Here is a 13,743-nt window from a genome sequence, read left to right on the forward strand (position 1 = left end):
CCCGGGGGGCACCGGGACAGCGCGGAGCGGCGGGATGCCCTCTGCGCCGGAGAAACTCGGCAAGAGCCTCCCGCGCCGCGCGGGTGAGCGCGGGCAGCGGCGGGCAGAGCACCGGGGGTGCTGCGGCTGGGACGAGGCGGCTCCCGGGGACTCCGCGCTCGCCTCGGGGGCTACCGACGGGTGGGACCCCGCGAACGGACCTGCGGTCCCCCGAGACGAGCCCGGGAGCTCGGCTCCCATGGCGGATGCTCCGGGAGACCGCCCGGCCCCGCTGCTCTCTCCGGAGCACTTGCTTAGCGATTTTCTAGGGAGTTCTCTGAGACTTCTTCATCAAAAACGCAATTTCCAGTTATGCCCTCAATCCATACAGGAAAGATGGAAAGTGCCTCAATGGCAAATACATAAAACAATTTAAAATTTGATACTAAATGCCACTTCCGTGGTAGAATTACTGTCTTGCAAAGAGCACTTACACGGCATGGCAGGCAGTATGGCTGTGAGGCTCTATTATGGTTTGAGTAAAATTTCCTGAAGTGCTTGAATCCCATTCCTGCAGGCTATTTAGGCACTCAGGAGCCTAAGTTTAATGGGGCTGAAGGTAAGCCATTTTACCTAAATTATTTATGCATTTGTTTAAATCTTAACCTTCAAACTTCGGTTCATTATGAAAGTAATACATAGATCATATTACCAAGATAGGGTGTTTTTAGTAAAAAATATACTTTTTCAGCTATTTTAACTCCCATTTTTCAATTTAAAATATCTCTTAATTTTGCTTTATTCCAGAACATACAGGGCATTTTATACATAAGTGAAAAAAAAAACAACAACCCATGAAAAAATAGAAAACTGACCTAAGGTCAACTCTGTGAAAGAGCCTCACAGTGACACTTGCTGCTACAATGTCAGTCAAAGATCTGCCAGAGTTTTATTTTTTTCACCTGCAAGTTGAGGTCTCTACCCAGACCCTGATAAACTTTAATTTCTGAAATTTGGCATAAAAGTTGTCCCTGGATACAAGTGAGAAGCCACACCTCAGAAACAGAACAGAAGCAAAAATTAATCTAATGGCTTGTATTTATTTTTTAATAATAAATTCTGTTTTACTCAGGTGGTATTTGAAACCAATTCTTTAACTACTAGTTTCTTAAGTCTAAAAAGCAAAGCTGATAAGGCCTATGTTCCATCTATTCCATGCCAGATGTTTAAGATTCCACATTCAAAACTGTGACCCTAAGACAAGACCTTTTCCTCCTCAACTGAGTTACCTGTACAACAAAATGTTTCTGGAATGAGGCTCTTTAAGCTTCTGTGTCCCTCTTTAAGCCCCAGATCTGTTCTGAGCAGAGCAGGCTGGGGCTCAGTAATTCCTCAAGCACTGGTGTCTGCCTGCCTCAGGTGCACTGGGCTCCTGGAGAGGCCGTGAAAGCTCGAGGGATGCAGAAGTGACAGAACTCACTCGTGGCCCAAGAATTTCTTGGTGGAATGGCTTACAGCAGGATTGGGGAAGAGCTTCCAGTAACTCTGCCAGAGGCCTCTGGGTCAGAGGGAAAAGAAACTGGTTTGTTCCAAGGCTTGCTGAAAACAGCAGTAAATGAAACCTGGAGGTAAAGGGCGTGATCCAGAGTCTGTGTATGATGGCAGCCCTTCCTGGGACAGAGAGAGAGGCCAGCAGCTCTTAGCTGGTCATTCTACTGGAAATGATGCATGAAGCAGAGTAGAACAACTCCCTTTGCCTCAGCTTTATTGGTTCTGGAGTGCTGTCAGTAGTAAAAATGTGTTTTTTCAGTAGACAAAGCAAATACAACCTTCAAGGCACAGAGGAAGCCAATGTAGGCAAGAGTAAGATGCCACTTCCTCAGGGTCACCTCGCTGATGAGGAGAGAAGAGGAATGCAGCCTGCACGGCTCTTGCAGGCACAGCTCTGGAAATGCATTATGTAAGCAGCTGACTTCAGTCCACAGCAGTGAGGATGCACAGAAGCAATTCAGAATAGATTTGTTTCCTGTTAAATATGCTAACAGAACATGGCCTAACCTACTTCACCCAATCCAGGGCTCAGGAACATCCCCCTGAATTCAGCCCATGGTATCAAATCAGCCTGGTCTGCAAGCAGTGGTCTCAGGCACAACGCATGCATCACTCTAAAACACGGAGGGAATCTCACAGAAAGTAATAAAACACTGCAAAACTGGGATGAAGAACTATGCCAGGTGTGACTGGGAAAGCTGTGCCTTTCTCAGGAGGGGAGGCTTCCTTAGAACTATTCTTGCTTCCCTTTACACTTAATCTCTCATTGCCTTTTGCTTCCTGCTTTAAAAAATCCATTGGCATGAAATGATTGTTAAGGAAAGGAAGGGAAAACCAGCAGCATAACCAAATGAGTCCTCTGCTCAGCTGTCATGCAAATTTCTCATATGGCTTTGGGCAGCACATTTCATAGCTCTGCCTTTCCTTATCTGTAGAGCAGGAATGCTAATCCTTGCCTTCTTCACGGAAGTGTTGGAGAGTTTGATTAGATGCTACCAGTATCAGTGGAACAATGCAGAAGGATCTTCTGTTTTACTAAAATTTTAGAGGAAACCTCTGTTCGAAAGAGCAGACAATGGAATTAAAATCACTTCAATTTTAGTCTTAGGTCCTAGCAAAGCTGCTAGTTTCCTCTTCCTTTATACACCTGTATAAATTTTGAAAGGAACTCCTTTTCTACCTTTTTTTAAAAAAAACAAAATCCCTAAAGAAATTCTAAAGGAGATGCACAACTTGCAGCCATTTTACATAGTCCAAATATATCAGATGACAAATCTACATTATGAGCTATCAAGGGTCATGTATGACATTCCCAGCAATCCATGTGCCACAGGTAGAAAATCACTATTCTACCACTTTGAAACTACATTCTTTAGTGTGGAAAGATTCAGGGATATCCTGATGGATATTTGAAATGTGCTGCTCTGTCCCTCTTTCCTCATGAGAAATGTACCTCATCAGTTCTCCTGCAGCTTTTCCTGATACACAGAATAAAGACTGTGCTGAGGATGGAAATGTTAGCAGGTGATCAGCTGCTCTGAAGGAAAACAGTTTTGAATCAAAAATTTTGGAAGGTAAAACATATTTTGAGACAGCAAAGTTCTACCTTGAAATCCCAACAGAATGGAGACAGGGAAGGATACATTTAGCCAAGAACCTCTATCTACAGTGATAAATAATATATAAATAATAAATTTTGAAACTAAGCTCAGGGATGAATGTTTTATAGTGGAGTAAATACTAAGACATCTAATGCATTAAAACAATGAAAAAAAAAGCAGCAAAAAAAAGGAACCCCACAAATAAAAAAAAGTTATTTCTTAGTATTCTAAGTAGAGCTGTACATAGATGTATCCATCACCTTAAAAATGTCCCTAAAGAATTGCTGTGTATTTTTTATTACATGTCATTCTTTCTCCTAAAATACTGTGCCTCCCTGAGTCTCAGCCCCCTCTCCTCTTGCTTCTGCATTTTTCCTAAGGTATAGACTTTTGTCTTTAGACCAGAACTTGTGCATTCATCTGCTGATAAACTGTTTATCTTAGCTTTTATGAGGGCGCCTTGCTGCAAGCCAGCCAGAGACAGGATCCTGGGTGTTTGTCTCTTTTTTAAAAGAGGGTTCGGGAAGTGACGGGTATTTATACCTCCCTTGGCTCTATATATCATGGGAGGTGGAACTCCACTGTCTCTGTTTCTTGCTTTTTCTCTAGCAGTGTCTTCTGCTGTAAATCTGAATCTCTCAGAACTGAGTTTTCTTGGCCACAACCCCACTTGGAAGAATAAGGTTTAATTATTTATTTATTTACGCAAAAGGTTTGCAATGGAGGAAACCCAAAGTTCTTCTAAATCCTCCCCCTCCTCTACCCTAAACATCCTATTTTTTGTGCCAAATCCTAACATCTCAGCAGTCAAGAGAAGAGACCAGCATCTCACAGTGTGCAGACCAATTCATTATGGACAGGGAGGCCAGTGGGAGAATTGGAAAAGGTGAAATAAAAACCAAGGCATTTTTTATGTTAAAAAAATGATACTTATATTTACAAGCAATGGCTCCTGAAGGGGATCCGAATTTCCACACAGGCAACATTGTTTATCCAAACAAACTCCCTGTGGCAGCATATATTACATATACACACATGGCAAGTAGGAATGTGTATTCATTTTAGCCAGCCTGGTCATTAAGATAAACATCTATTGAGATAAACCAAATTTTTACTATTCTTTTTTTATAGAACACTAAAGACAACTGAGGGACAAAGATTCAACGAAGCGAAAAATACAGCAACCCCCCCAATCAAGCCCTGCGTGCATGGGAGTGATTCATTGGTGCCAGCTACTGAATAACCCTGATACATAACATTTCTCACCTCTGATATTTAAAAAGACCCCCTCGCCCTTTTAGCACCAATGGAGCCCTTCAAATGTTTTATTGCTAATTGTCTAATGCTACGTGATGAATGACTGCTTGATTGAAAATGACAACCCCTTTTCTCTCAACTACTTCATTTTCCTGGCTCCAGTGGGGGTGAAGAGGAAAAAATAAATCCAATTACATCATACTTAGCCCACTGGTTATGAATGAAGGAAAACTGAAACTTCTTTTAAAAGTACTTCTATCAACTCAGTCCTGAGCCCCCAGGTCCCCTGCACTCAGTAACTGTTGCCTCAGATTCTGGTGTAAAATGTTCTAAGAGACTCACGGGTTTTGTGGAAGTACAAAGTCCAAGAGGCAGGGTCTAATCCTGATCAGAGAGCCAGAGGGAACAGGATCCCAAATATATCTGACTCAGAAATCCTGGACTAAATATAGAATGGCTGCACATTATGCTCACAAGAAGTATCCTGGCTACAGTGTAATAAAAAACAGAATTAAGCCTGTGTATAAAGCAACTCCTGACTAGGGTTTTGCCTCAATAATTAGTGCAGCAGCAGAAGGTCCCACACACTCAGAACTGCTGCTTTATTAGAAATTCTTTAAATTTGCTCCAGCTAGAAAATGTGCAAGGATGAAGGAGCTTTAATAACTAGGAAATTATTAAACTGCATGTCAATCCCCAGCATTTTGTATTATCACTCCTTTCCAGCTTCTTATGCTTTATTCCTTCAGGGAATCCAATCTCTTCCAAAAGAAGTAGATCACAATGATCAGCCAGAGTTGTGTGCGTAGCATTATCTCTGCAGCCACTACAAAATGTCCCAAGGTACAAACCCACAGTGGCTGGGCTGGCTGTGAATGGCTCTATGCTCAATAGGAGACTTCTCAAGGAAACTTGTACCTTTAGTGGCTCATGGAATGATTTCCCTTTTCTCTCACAAGTGATGAAATAGGCACACTTGTGGGGGTATGGGATTAATTCAGATACAGAAACAGACATTTGTGTCTGAGACTGATTCCAAACCTGCTAATGTTCAGTAGGAATCTCTAGGATGTGTTTCTTTGGCTTGGGAGTTTCAAGTCTTTGCATCTGAAGGCAAAGGGACCCAGGCGAGTAAAATGATGAATCTAGGCTTCCCAGACAGAGATCTGACATTTGCTCTCTCCCTCTGATTTAGGCTTTGACTGGGTTCAGGGATTAATTAGGCCATGCAAACAAGTTAGGTTCTCTCTTCTGGCAACCTGGTCACGTAGGGAACCCCCACCCCTCCCCTTCCCCACAATCTCCTTGCCCATAATGAAGCATGACTGTAGTAAAACAAGTCTTTTGATGGTGCCTCTTCTCATCACTTTCAAGACAAACAGTGTCTCAGAAGCCCCCAGCTGCTTTTATTTTTCTTATATCTACAGTTACATCTTGGGTGTGTTTACTCATCCTCATTAAATATGTTGTCCCCCCCACGGCCCCGCTTTTTTTTTAATATCCTTCCTTTACTGCAGTTTACACAAAACATCAATTACAGGATAGAGTTAAAAGCTTTTGGGTATTGAGCAACATCCCGCAATGGCACAGTCTCTAAAAGAGAATTGACAGGGGGTATAGGAGGGTACAGCAGGAATATGAGACAAAAAGCCCTACAGCACACAGAGAAGTCACAAATTACTGCTTTGCTCACAGCACAGCTTTGCTTACATACAGTGAAGTTCCTCTGATAAGCCTGAATAAGGACTTTGTGCTTTTCTTTCAAACAGAAAATATTAACAAGTGACTGTTATCCTCCTCCTTTGAATACAGATACTTGGAAGGACTAGGATGGCACAGGAAGAAAAAACAACCCATCACAGGACTAACAAATAGCTAGGCTTTCCCATGTAGACATGGGTCAGGCTGATTTCTTTCAAGCATCACTGAAGTAATAACACTTCAACTGAGTATCTTTGCTGCCTAGCATGTGTCTTGAAGCCACATCACCTTTTGAGATACTCGTTCTCATAATAAACACATCAGCAGTTCAGTAGCATGCCAGACACACTGGCATATATTTTGACTATTATTTGTTCTCTTTATGTGTCTATGCATGTGCAATTGTTCCCACGCAGAACAGCTTTCCTATTTCTCCCATTCTTGACAGAGTAGTGTTCCAAAGATGCATGATCCTGTTCTGATTTACAAAAAGATCAAAATCAAACAAAAAGGGTCATAGCACGGACCACTCTGGAAGTGCCAGAAGTGAACATGAAGGTTAACTTTGGTCAGCAAAATGAGAATTTCAACTAAAATGTGAGGTATTGAAAAAGGCTCAGAGAAGAGAGCCAAAAGAAGAGAGATGCCTTTGTAACAGAAAAAGAAGCAAAAGAATGCTGCATTTGAAGCATCTCATGGCAGGGATGGCTTTTTATGCCACTTTCACTTAAGATCTCCCCACTTTTCTCATCAAAAAAGAAGGTAGGAATAACCTTGCCCAGCAGACCGTAACCTAAACTGCTCTCCCTAGGGGGACGGATATTAGCGTTTGCCTGTCATCATTCTTGTGTGAGATCTCTTAAATAAATAAAATTGAAACAAACTAACAAATAAATAAATAGCAGCCTTCCCTGACGAGCCAAAGAGGTTCCTGGTGTATCTAGGCTTAGGTCCTGCCTGGTGCTTACCGCTGCAGGACCTGAAGGGAGCAGGGAGGGGGGCGAGGTGGGGGCAATCACCCTCCAACACTGGGAACTGTTTGTAAATTACCCTAAGCTTCCCTTAGTCATTATTCCATTAACTGCCTCTTGGTAGATCTGTCAGTAACTAAGCTGGGACTTATTTGTAGAGAATCAGGCTATTTGCAGCACTAAGTGAGCCATGAGAGCGAAAGGGTTTGGGATTTATTTGTAATTACAGTCGGGATTTTTTTCTTCTTCTTGCTTGGACCCCACTGGTACTTTCATTCACATTCCCTAAGCTGAAGCTGGCGCCAGGATCACAGGCTGGCCCTGTGTTTATGTCATTGAGACTAGGACAATATTTCAGTGTGGAGCCAGACCGCAGGGATCCACTCTATAAAACCCTCACTAAAAATAGACAGCCGCCCTGCCCCCAGGCCCGCGGACCGCCGGCTCCCTGCGTGGAGCCCAGCCCTGGGCCGGCCCCGGCTGTGCCAGCCCCCAGTCCCGGCTCTGCGAGTCCCCGGTCCCGGCTCTGCGAGCCCCAGCCCCGGCTCTGCCAGCCCCCGGTCCCGGCTGTGCCAGCCCCCGGTCCCGGCTGTGCCAGCCCCCGGCTGTGCCAGCCCCCGGTCCCGGCTCTGCCAGCCCCCGGCTCTGCCAGCCCCCGGCTCTGCCAGCCCCCGGCTCTGCCAGCCCCCGGCTCTGCCAGCCCCCGGCTCTGCCAGCCCCCGGTCCCGGCTCTGCCAGCCCCCGGCTCTGCCAGCCCCCGGTCCCGGCTCTGCCAGCCCCCGGTCCCGGCTCTGCCAGCCCCCGGCCCGCCCTGCGCTTCTTCTGGCCGCGGTCTCTCTGAGCAGCTCCTGGAGCCGGTGGAACCACTCGGGTTCCAGCCGACAGCATCCTGGGGGATTTAAGGCTCCCTGACCACTCCTTGAGAGTGGATGTGGTACCTCGTGGTGCCCGGCCGCCCCTTGCCCCGAGCCCTGCTCTGCAGGAATCCCTGACCAGCCCTGCAACACTGCTGCTCAGTTATCCTAAAATCCCACTGGCTGTAACTGGGAGAGCAAGAGACACCCAAAAAATATCAGTGCTTGGGACCCCTCCTTTTCATCTGTAGCTTGTACAGAGAGACCCCAGTAGGACAAAATTGGGTCAAGGACTTCACATCTGTCTGATAAATCTTTCCTGCAGCAAATTAAAACATGATCTGAACATTTCCATCTCATAACTGTCAATTTTATTAAGAAGCATGAACTGGGGCAAATCATTCAGCCTTTTCAATGCCAGTGGTGCATGATCTCTCAGCTTGGAAGGATAAATGTAAATAGAAAGTTCATTGATTAGTTCAACAGCCATACCAGGTAAGAGACAAGCCGCTTAATGCACAAATTTTAAAGGTAACAGTCTGAACCTGCAGCTTAGATCCTGACATTGGAAGGGGTTTAATTCAAGAAGCCTGTGAAGTGGCAGAAAAACTTCTCATGCATTTTAATGGGCAACAGAGCCTTCCAAAACACAGCAACAAAAAGCAATCGAGCCTCTTGATTTAGTCAAAAGTGTGATATACAAAGGAATGAAGTTGAATTGTCTTGGTGTGGTCGAAGCACATTTTTGATACTGGACCGTGTTCTGTCATGTGTCATTATTGTTTGAGAAGCAGCCCTGAATTGTTCTCACACTTCATGCTACAGCTTTTCCTTATTTATGCAAGTGTCATTTGTTCCCTCACTTCTTTCTACAGTCAATGTGTGGACATTTTTGACCTCTGTGCTGGTGCAGGTGCACCTGACAATGGATATACAGTGAAAGGAAACTGTTGCAGAAACAGGACTCCCTGATTTGTTACACAATTTAGATGATCTGACCCAAGCAGAAGATTGCAGGAAGATAAAAGCAGCGCTTGTAGGAAGCGAAAATCATCACAGAAAAATGAATTCTCACCCTGGGTTCTGCCATGAATCTCAGTGCAGTAGCATGAAAGCTTTCCACAGTTGGCCACTTTATGTCTCATTTTCAACAACACTGAAGCTATGCAGCCTCACTTGGGCTCCATTCATAGCAGGGCGTGCATTCACAACAGCTGCAGTGCAAACCAACTGGAACTGGGCTTTGAACACATGAAGTCCTGGTATGAAATAGCAGCTCTTAGGTGGTTTGAATAAGCACAGCCACAATTAGGGGATACTTGATAACTTTGACTGGAGACCATCTATGTCTTGGTTCTCCAGCCATAAAACAATATCACACCCATGGTGGTCAAGGGAGTATAAAAAGAAGATATCCTTTGAAAGACTTATTATTTATTTTATTGTAATACCTAAAAGCTTGGGCATGGACCATCCATGTTCGGTGTTGTGCAAATATGTAAGAAAAAGACATCCTTGCTATCTCAAACATTTAGAGCATAAGCTAAACCTTTGAGGTAACAGATGGTAGGGACAGAAGGTAGAGAATGAAACAGAACCATCTTCTCATTGGCCTCATCACACCTGTACCTCAGAACCTATGCTCAATTTTTTTTTCCAGATAAAACAGAAAAAAAAGCCTTTTAAAAGAAGGCTTAAAAACAGATTCTGTGAAATAACACAGGAGAAACTTCTGCACAGCCTCTGCACACACTGTGCTCCCTACATGTTGATGAACAGTCTCTTTCAAAAAGTGCTGTGAACTGCTAGAGAATTTAGAAGTTTTAAATAATGCTGAGAGCTGGAGGGGCTGTCTCCACAGAGAAATGATACCATAGTAATAGGTAAAAAACCCTGTCTACACATACTATAGAAAGACATGGTGATTTGAGTTTTCCACATAACTCCAAACAAAGTCTCTATTCTAGTTATTTGTTTACTCTTTGTCTGCTGCTTGGCCACCCTGGTCAGATGTCAGAGCCCACTATCTCTCTGGCCCTAGGCACAGGGATTGCTCCCATCACAATCAATTTATTATGGGATGGCTTTCCCAGCTAATTTGAAAGGCAATAATTTATTTTAATCTTAATGGAAAGGTTGTCCTGAATCTGCAGATTTCTGCAAAAGGTACAGGAAGACCAGGGAATTTTATAGTCATCTGGATTTTGTACATATTCTCAAAGTATTGCAGGTATCTGTTGTGGGAGCAATCTGTGGATTCCCTTGGAAAGTTTATGGGAATGTATTCTTTCAAATCATTACTCAGCCTTTCTCCCTGCCCTCTACCATTTCAGGACAGGAGCACATATACAGTTTTCTCTTTTCCATGGCATCTGGACAACTCTTCTAGTGTCACTTCCCTGGAGTCCTCAGCTGGCACAAGAATTCCAAAATAAATGAGTGTGTTGTAATCAGGAGAAAATTATTATGTCCTTGTAGTGTTGATGTTTTTGCAGCTCAGCTTTTCAATTGCCACCACAAGTTGAGCTGCATATATCTTTACAATAATATGCCTGTACTGATAACTTGGTAGGCCCTCTTTGAATAGACATTCAGCTACTTAACTGCTCACTGTTGCCAACAATATTCAGTTGATGAACCAGGGAAGAAATGGCACCTTGACAAGCAGCACATGGTGGCAGCAGGACGGTGGGCTTTGTGGCCAGCAGACCTTACTGCCGATCTGCTGGTCAAGAGGTTTTTAAGAGGTTCTGTAAAACCCAAAAACTAATATATGAGTAACATTATAGCATAATGTTTTTAAAGAGAAAAATATACTGACTAAATATCTCCTAAGTTTAAGCATAATTCAAGAAATCAAATAAACTAAATAAGCCTCAGCACATAATTTATAAACCTGCTCACAGGCAACTGAAGAAGAGCATGAGTCAATACTCAAACACAGCATGGAAGTACTTAAAGGTGTGTTGCTGTGTAAAGTCACACAGCCCAAGGGAACACAGTACCCAGAAAACTCAAAGGGCAAGGATGGGATTTTTAAAGAGCTCACTGTTGGCTCAGCTCTGCCAGCTTTCACTCCTGCCAAGCTGCATCCAAAAAGGCAGATCTTACCTTTGCTCATCTCCCAACACCTACGCTCCTACTGCAGCCACTCGACTTGCAGTGTCTGTCACTTCTTCCAAATAGTGAAGTTCTGTCCCAGTGTTCAATAGAACTGGATGCAAAAAGTCCCCATTTATTTATTTTGTAGGCTTGGTGTTTCTACATGTGTTTTTGCCTGCCCCCATCAATTCACACCAAAACAACATTCACAGTATGTTAAATTGCACTTTCAATCTGTGCTTTCTTGCCACCCTCGAGGGCACAGAGTTGAACCAGACCTATGTATTTGTCAGGCTGCAAGATTTAAGTCAGTATCACATTTCCAATAGTTTTCCAATGTCCTTTCCAGAGATCTCAGTGGATTGACAAATCAAAAATTGGGGAAAAGTTAGCATGGAGAGGTGGAGGAGATGCTCCCACACCTGGGTGGGCACTGCACAGACAGCAAGGTCACCATCTGGGCAATTGTTCCTGCTGAGTGATGACAACCTGACTGAACAGAGAACCCCCTCATGCCCCAAACAGGGGCAGCAGCAGAAAGGTATTGGTGCACTACAGCTCCGGGCCTCTGCACCCTCTGGAGCCCTCTGGTCATCAGGACAGGGACACAAAGACCACAGAGGAAGAGCTGCAGCCTGACTAAACCATTTTTTCCACAGCTGTCAATTTTTATTACAAAAGGGCAGAGACTGTGTGTTATGAAAGGCCACAGAATATGAAGCTAATAATAAATTGCAAAGCATCACATGGACTCTAAAACTATGCCTCACTTTGGTGGTTGCTAACATGCTGGATATTCACACTGGTTAACAATGTAGACTGAAATAATTCCTGTATGGATTAAAGCACTAAAAGAGATTCTATCTGTCACACCAGCAGCACTGGCTAAATTGTGCTGAAAACACGACCAACAACGTACAGCAGGATGGGGACACTTGGTTCTTCCACACAAATTTCACACTGAAGAGTGCAAAAGGCAAATCACTATTCAGCAAGCTCCTCCAAAAGTTAACTGTACTCCCTGTTTCACTCCAAAGTGCTCCAGTACCCTGACACTGGGGTTCAGAAGGGAATTTCTTGTCCATGTTAGGATACCTCTATGATCCAAACCCTCCTCATGAACGGAACACGATGTGAATTAATAGCTCTTAGTCACCTTTTGGTTAAGTAAACTAGAAAGAGTTGCCTAAGTGTCTTGCTCTAAGGTATGGTTTCCAACCCCTGAGTCATTCTTATGAATCCTTACTGATCCTTTTGAACCTTTCTGAAGTCTTAACTTCTAGAACAGGATGAAATACTTTACTACCTGCATTAATAAGCATTAATAGGGATCTGTATGCAGTAAATCTGGTCATTTGGCAAAGAATTAAAGTTAAAATAATTGGTTAAACCACAAACGGAGGAGACATCTAGCAAGAAAAATACCAGGAAAAGACATTAATTTCACACTTCAAATGAGATTTTTTAACATGAAAGGTAAAATCTAAGTTATTGTCTACTCAGACTATAATCAGGTAGATGAGGCTCATGGCAGCTGTACTCTCACTGAAACGAATCTTGTTTGTTTTTAAAATTAATTGCCAAAACTAAAATATCTTTTCTCCAACTTTTATTGAACTGATTTTTTTCTGTAAATTGATTTAGCAAATAATGTAGAGAAGGTTGAAAGTGAAATTAAAAGCTGTCCCAGAAACAATGGCTCTCCCATCAGCTTGCACATCCCAGCAATGCAGATCTTATTTACTCCATACTTGCTCCAAAGTGAAAGCTATCATCACATGGTAAAGGATATTCTATCCATAAATGGTAACTACGGTACCTTAAATGCCATTTTGTGAAATGATTTTAACAATGCAGTACTGGACACTGAATGCAGTCTCAGCAGGATGTAGGACACCAGTGCATGAGATAATTTCCTTTTGAGCTGCCTCTTTTTCTAATGTTATGGGAGTTTGCAGATTGATTTTAAAGAAGAACATTACCAGCTGAGGAAATGTGCTTTTGAAAGCTTGTTGTGCTAAGCCTTTTATTTTACCGACATTGTTACCCAAGTCCTACCTTGACAGAAGTAGATACAAGAACTGTGGTCTTCGGGTAAGTCCAGAACTGTATGTATGGATGTCAGTATAAATTTGAACAATACAGTTTCAGCATCCCTTGAAAACCTTGGGACCCAAAGCCAGCACAAACCTCAATCAGAAATTGTTACCATCTGAGTTTATGCAGCTCCATCTCTTTTCAAGTACCATGGATTAATGTTGGGGTAAAGTCAACACTACTAAATTCACCCTGCAAGTTAAAACCCATGGGTTGCCATAGGACCAGGGATTGCATTAGGGACCAGGGATGAGCTCAGCCTGCTGTGGCTATGCCATCTAATTCAATTAACATTTACGTTCTAAAAAAACCTGCCCCATTTGCAAGTCCTAAGTAATATGGTAAATATGGAACAAATTATCAGCAACAGCAGGGGAGATTTAAAATAGGCATCTTGAGTTTGAGTGCTCAGGAACCTGCAGTGATGCAATCACTCAAACAGAGCCATCTTTACGAGTTTAGCTTTGCCAAGAATCCCTGTGTAACCATCTTCCTTGAGCCCCGGTGACACACAGCTGCCAAACACATCCACCAAGAACAACGCCTGCAACCTTTAGCACATCAGTTGTTTCCCAGTGATTTAATGTGGCGCTTTCTGACCGCTTTTTATCGGAAAACCTTTTTCAGCCC

The sequence above is a fragment of the Parus major genome, chromosome 18 (genome assembly GCF_001522545.3).
Source record: "Parus major isolate Abel chromosome 18, Parus_major1.1, whole genome shotgun sequence".
Lineage (NCBI taxonomy): Eukaryota > Metazoa > Chordata > Aves > Passeriformes > Paridae > Parus > Parus major.